Raw genomic sequence first — 6872 nt, 5'->3', positions numbered from 1 at the left:
CAGTGCCACTGCCCCTCCCTGTTCCCTCAGTCCCTGTCACGAGAGACAGCATCTATGGCACAGAGACACCCAGTCTTCCTCCTCACAGTATAACGTTACCAATCCCATTCTCACAGCTCTCAGACTGAGTGAACATTATGTACTGATCTAATCTATACAAGGCCCTCACTTGTCCCCACTTCGGCAAATCAGATCATGACTCTATACATCGGCAAGATAAAACAGCTGCCTCCGTTAAGACAAGGGGTGGCGGTCTGTGTCTATTTGTCAATAACAGCTGGTGCACGAAATCTAATACTAAGGAAGTCTCAAGGTTTGCTCGCCTGAGATAGAGTGTCTCATGATAAGCTGTAGACCACACTATTTACGAAGATAGTTTTCTTTCTATTTCTGTCTATTTACCACCACAAACCGATGCTGGCACTAAGACCGCACTCAACGAGCTGTATAAAGCCATAAGCAAACAAGAAAATGCTCATCCAGAGGCGGCGCTCCTAGTGGCCAGGGTCTTTAATGCAGGAAAACTTAAATCCATTTTACCTAATTTCTACCAGCATGTTACATGTGCAACCAGAGGGGGAAAAAACTCTAGACCACCTTTACTCCACACACAGAGACGCGTACAAAGCTCTCCCTCGCCCTCCATTTGGCAAATCTGACCATAATTATATCCTCCTGATTCCTGCTTATAAGCAAAAACTAAAGCAGGAAGCACCAGTGACTCGGTTAATAAGGAAGTAGTCAGATGACACAGATGCTAAGCTACAGGACTGTTTTGCTAGCACAGACTGGAATATGTTCCGGGATTCTTTTGATGGCTTTGAGGAGCACACCACATCAGTCACTGGCTTCATCAATAAGTGCATCGATGACGTCGTCCCCACAGTGACCGTACGTACGGCAACCAGAAGCCATGGATTACAGGCAACATCCGCACTGAGCTAAAGGGTAGAGCTGCCGCTTTCAAGGAGTGGGACTCTAACCCGGACGCTTATAAGAAATCCCGCTATGCCCTCCGACGAACCATCAAACAGGCAAAGAGTCAATACAGGACTAAGATTGAATCCTACTATACCGGCTCTGACGCTCGTCAGATGTGGCAGGGCTTGCAAACTATTACGGACTACAAAGGGAAGCGCAGCCGCGAGCTGCCCAGTGACACGAGCCTACCAGACAAGCTAAATGACTTCTATTCTCGCTTCGAGGCAAGCAACACTGAAGCATACATGAGAGCACCAGCTGTTCCGGACGACTGTGTGATCACACTCTCTGTAGCCGATGTGTGTAAGACCTTTAAACAGGTCAACATTCACAAGGCCACAGGGCCAGACGGATTACCAGGACGTGTACTCCGAGCATGCGCTGGCCAACTGGCAAGTGTCTTCACTGACATTTTCAACCTGTTGTGACCGAGTCTGTAATACCAACATGTTTCAAGCACACCACCATAGTCCCTGTGTCCAAGAACACCAAGGTAACCTGCCTAAATGACTACCAACCCGTAGCACTCACGTCTGTAGCCATGAAGCGCTTTGAAAGGCTGGTCATGGCTCACATCAACGCCATTATCCCAGAAACCCTGGACCCACTCTAATTTGCATACCGCCCCAACAGATCCACAGATGACGCAATCTCTATTGCACTCCACACTGCCCTTTCCCACCTGGACAAAAGGAACACCTACATGATAATGCTATTCATTAACTACAGCTCAGCGTTCAACACCATAGTGCCCTCAAAGCTCATCACTAAGCTAAGGACCCTGGGACTAAACACCTCCCTCTGCAACTGGATCCTGGACTTCCTGACGGGCCGCCCCCAGGTGGTAAGGGTAGGTAACAACACATCTGCCACGCTGATCCTCAACACGGGGGCCCCTCAGGGGTGCATGCTCAGTCCCCTCCTGTACTCCCTGTTCACCCATGACTGCATGGCCAAGTACGACTCCAACATCCTCATTTAGTTTACCGACGACACAACAGTGGTAGGCCTGTTCACCGACAATGATGAGACAGCCTTTAGGGAGGAGGTCAGAGACCTGGCAGTGTGGTGCCAGGATAACAACCTCCCCCTCAACGTGATCAAGACAAAGGAGATGATCATGGACTACAGGAAAAGGAGGGCCGAGCACACCCCCATTCTTATCGACGGGGCTGTAGTGAAGCAAGTTGAGAGCTTCAAGTTCATCAGTGTCCACATCACCAACGAACTGTCATGGGCCAAACACACCAAGACAGTCGTGAAGAGGACACGACAATGCCTATTCCCCCTCATGAGACTGAAAAGATTTGGCATGGGTCCTGGGATCCTCAAAAAGTTATACAGCTGCAACATCGAGAGCATCCTGACTGGTTGCATCACCGCCTGGTATGGCAACTGCTCGGCCTCCGACCGCAAGGCACTACAGAGGGTAGTGCGTACAGCCCAGTACATACATGGGGCCAAGCTTCCTGCCATCCAGGACCTCTATACCAGGCGGTGTCAAAGGAAGGCCTTAAAAATTGCCAAAGACTACAGCCACCCTAGTCATAGACTGTTCTCTCTGCTACCGCACGGCAGGCGGTACCAGAGCGCCAAGTCTAGGTCCAAAAGGCTGCTTAACAGCTTCTACCCCCAAGCCATAAGACTCCTGAACAGCTAACCAAATGGCTACCCGGACTATTTGCATTGAGCCCCCCCCCCCCCCCCCCCATTTTTACACTGCTGCTACTCTCTGTTTATTATCTATGCATAGTCACTTTACCTCTACCTATATGGACATATTACCTCAATTACCTCGACTAACCTGTGCCCCCGCACATTGACTCTGTACCAGTACCCGCTGTATGTAGCTTCGTTACTGTTATTTTTAACAGTCGTGTGAAGTTGGCTGGATGGCCTTTGGGTGGTGGACCATTCTTGATACACACGGGAAACTGTTGAGCGTGAAAAACCCAGCAGCGTTGCAGTTCTTTACACACTCAAACCGGTGCGCCTGGCACCTACTACCATACCCCGTTCAAAGTCACTTAAATCTTTTGTCTTGCCCATTCACCCTCTGAATGGCACACAAACCCAATCAATGTCTCAATTGTCTCAAGGCTGAAATATCCTTCTTTAACCTGTCTCATCCCCTTCATCTACACTGATTGAAGTGGATTTAACAGGTGACATCAATCAGAGAACATAGCTATCACCTGGATTCACCTGGTCAGTTTATGACATGGAATGAGCAAGTGTTCCTAATGTTTTGTACACTCAGTGTATACTTGCATTCTCATGTTCTTTCCACCTATATCGTTTTTTAAATTATTTAAATTATTTGTATTATGTTTTCTATTATTATCCATATAATTATTACTATCACTGCATTGTTGGGAAAGAGCTCTCAAGGTAAGAATTTCACTATACTGTCTTACACCTGTCGTATCCTGGGCACATGGTGAATAAACATTGAAACTTGGAAGGGTTCACCCAAGACACAGCAGGGAGAAATGATGGAGTGCTGAAAGTGAATGAGCTAGACAGGCCAAAAGAGCTACAGCTCTTATTCTCCGGTGCTGCAAATGTGTTGATGGATACAGGACTCTGGCTCTCAATCTGATCAGTAACCTAGCCACACATCCAGCTGGAGATTTGGTATTAGGGAAGCCATGAAAGTGGTCCTGGTATGGATGCTTGCAAAAAGGACAATGTGGAAAGGTTCCACAAATGCACAGAAAATCATTCTGATTAGGGCAAATATCATAAGACATTAATGTATTTTGTTGGGCCCTATTCAGGGTTGTTGTGGCGGGGAAGGTATGTACATATAAAAGATCATGCACAGAACAAGCCGAGCTCAACTCTTCCCCTGCTTCATCTATTCAGGTCAACTATTGAGGGATGACTATCACTAGGGCAACAAGTCAAACAAACAATGTGTGTGATTGTATGTGGATGAAACCCTAGACCCAACTAAATTGAATGCCGCCCCACAAAATGCATTGAGATCTGAAGTCATCACAGAAGACCAGAGTAATTAGTAGACTATAACATAAGTCCTGTTCCTTAGATCCAACCAAGCGTGTGGGTGGAATGGGTTTCTGGGATAATGACTGTTGAGGTTTTCTCCATGTTTACCAGAATGGTGAGCTCTGTAAATACAGGATGTGCCACAGCATTATTCTACCAAGGCTTTGTGTTCTCATCCTTGGCTCATTGACTGGCCCACACAGCCCAGTGAGGAGGAGGAGGATGAGGAGGAGGAGGAGGAGGAGGAGGAGAGCTGTGGAGAGGTTTGGTTGAGTTGGCTGAATACTGTTTATCTATTCCCAGGCCTTTGGGAGCATTAATGGCTGATTCCATTGTTTATCTGAGTCCAGGGGACAGGGGACATCACAATTCTGTGACATACGGCCTTTTAAAATCTCTGAAACATAGCCTATTATATAATATTTTGTATGTTGCTACACTGTAAAACATTTTTGGGATTCAACATACAATTGTAAGGCAACCAGCTGCAATAGGATTGTGAGTTTGCTCAACATTTGGCCAAATAGCTGAACCAACAAACATTCTCAAGTTGAATTGTATGTTCACTCAACTTAGAATCTTTTGCATATTTCCCAGTGTAAAATGTAGCTCTTTATGACAATACATTACAAATATCATAAGGCCTTTCTTTGAGGGACTAATTTATTACATATCATACATTTGCAAATTCATAACATATTGTACGTTTTGCAAATTCTTAACATATAATATGAATTGTAATTCTTAACACATCATATGAAATGGGTGATGGACATCCACAAATTAATACATACCATAAGAAATATAACTTATCATAATAAATAGAGTGTCGGATTTACGTAAAGAATAATACTAAATGCTCTGAGACCAGGTTGCAGGGAGGCACACTCCACCAACACGCCACCTCCCACTCCTTGCCAATCACAAAAGAAATCTATGTTCAGAAACATTAATACATTTCTGCCAGTAGTTGACTCATAGTCACATAGCGAGACCTGCAATTAGTCAAATTAGGGGGTAACTCAATGACAACTGAGTAAGAGTTAGCATGTGCATTCCATGAACCGAGTGGGTTCTTACTCTGAGCGTCACTCTGTTGCTTCCGTAGCCAGAGGAGATTTCATCTTGTCCTGTCAGTAAATACACTGGAGTCTTCCCTGGTGGTGAGAAGGGAACCTATTGGTGTCACATGTATTAAGTATGAGACTACAGTATAGCATGAGACTACATCTATGGTCGTTTTTACACTACGATAGGTTTCGAGAAAATACCCTCGGCTAGACCTTTTAATATAGTGTAAACTTGTGAAATGCTCACGTCTCCTATGCCACCTCCAGAGGTCACGGGCGAGACTGCAGTCAGATGTATTGTCTCTTTAAGAGAAATGCTCCTACAGTAAAAATCATAATAGCAGATAAATGTTTTTTTAAACAGCTGAAATGCATTCCTTACATTTAAGACTTGTTTTATTTAGTTTTTACCTAAAATTGCTGTAACAGCCTGTTACATTCTGAAATTCTGAAACTAATATGAGACTGCAGACTGGGCATTGGCCATTCGACCTGGGGCGTCATCAATAGTCCTTATCTGGTTGTCCATATGAGAGCTGAGTGGTTATCAGGCCTGCTGGGTGGGAGGTAACAGGATGTTCTAAGAGGCTGAGGGATTGTAAACACACTGGGGACACAGAGGTAAACAACTAGAAAGCGGAAGCTACAGGCGGAACAAACCCAAAAGAATAGGAGTTATTATAAACTCTTTGGACACAGAGGAAACAACAATGAGGGATTTAAACTCACTGGGGACAGAGAGGGGACAAAACAGATGAGAAACAACATGAGCGTTAGATACCAGGGGGCAGTCGGAGGGTGGAAGCACATTTGGGACAACGTGAATAGTAAATCCAGGGACACAGCTTTTGTTCTTTGTAAGTGGGAATGGATAATGGGGAGATACACAACATTCGTGTTACGAGGAAAATGTGTTTGAGAGACAGAGAGACAGTGCAGGTCTAAGTACCTTGTTTCACTTCCTGTAGGTTAGTGTGATTTCATTGGAAATAGAATGAAACTTCAAACTTGAAGTGAAAACCAACTTGAAGATGGAAGACTGTCAGTACATAATGAATGTAGGTGTGGATTCTCACTGTCTAAGAAAGTACATGACACAAAGCAGATTTATTGGCCAGTTTACGTGGCGTGCTCTTCGAAGAGAGAGGATGTCACACTCTGCTTAGACAGTGTTGGATAATGTTTAGCAGGGAATGTCCCTGTTATGTAATGTGAATATGACAGACTGTGGAAACAGAGGGAACTTCAATAACAAGCTAGCACACAGTGTGCTAGATGCTGAGGCCATGCAAACAACCACCTCTGACATAAGCAATTACAGAACAGCATAGTCCCAACGAGTGGTGTAAAGTAACTAAGTAAAAATACTTTGAAGTACTTCATATGTAGTTTTTTGGGGGGTATCTGTACTTTACTATATATATTTTTGACAACTTTTACTTTTACTCCACTACAATCCTAAAGGAAATATATAACATTTACATTTTAGTAGACGTTCTTATCCAGAGCGACTTACAGTTAGTGAGTGCATACATATACTTTTTACTCCTATACATTTTCCTTGACACACAAAAGTACTCGTTCCATTTTTTATGCTTGGCATGAGAGAAAAATTGTCAAATTCACGCACTTATCAAGAGAACACGTGGTTATCCATACTGCCTCTGATCTGACGGACTCTTTTTCCAACACTGGTCCCAACCTACCAAACATATCATAAATCAATATACAAGTGCAATGTATACATAAAATAAATGAAAGGCCGAGCACACGACTTAACAATCATTATTGGTGCCTGGTAACCTAACG

General features: G+C 44.3%; 1 long non-coding RNA gene across 2 annotated transcripts; it reads right to left on the bottom strand.

Annotated features, from left to right (window-relative positions):
• Positions 1 to 4638: 4638 nt before the first annotated feature.
• LOC311133792 lies at positions 4639 to 5913 on the bottom strand. 2 transcript variants are annotated; one of them, XR_014613628.1, is made up of 3 exons: positions 5475 to 5913; positions 5311 to 5383; positions 4639 to 5150 (listed from the first exon to the last, which is right to left on the bottom strand). It is a non-coding gene; the product is annotated as an uncharacterized lncRNA (long non-coding RNA). The 2 variants fall into 2 exon arrangements; XR_014613629.1 differs by lacking the exon at positions 5475 to 5913 and having other exon boundaries at positions 5311 to 5468.
• Positions 5914 to 6872: the final 959 nt, after the last annotated feature.

The sequence above is a fragment of the Coregonus lavaretus genome (assembly GCF_964263955.1).
Source record: "Coregonus lavaretus genome assembly, chromosome: 8".
NCBI lineage: Eukaryota > Metazoa > Chordata > Actinopteri > Salmoniformes > Salmonidae > Coregonus > Coregonus lavaretus.
Note: the sequence above shows the minus strand (reverse complement) of the source record. Positions and strands in the feature narration are given on the sequence as shown.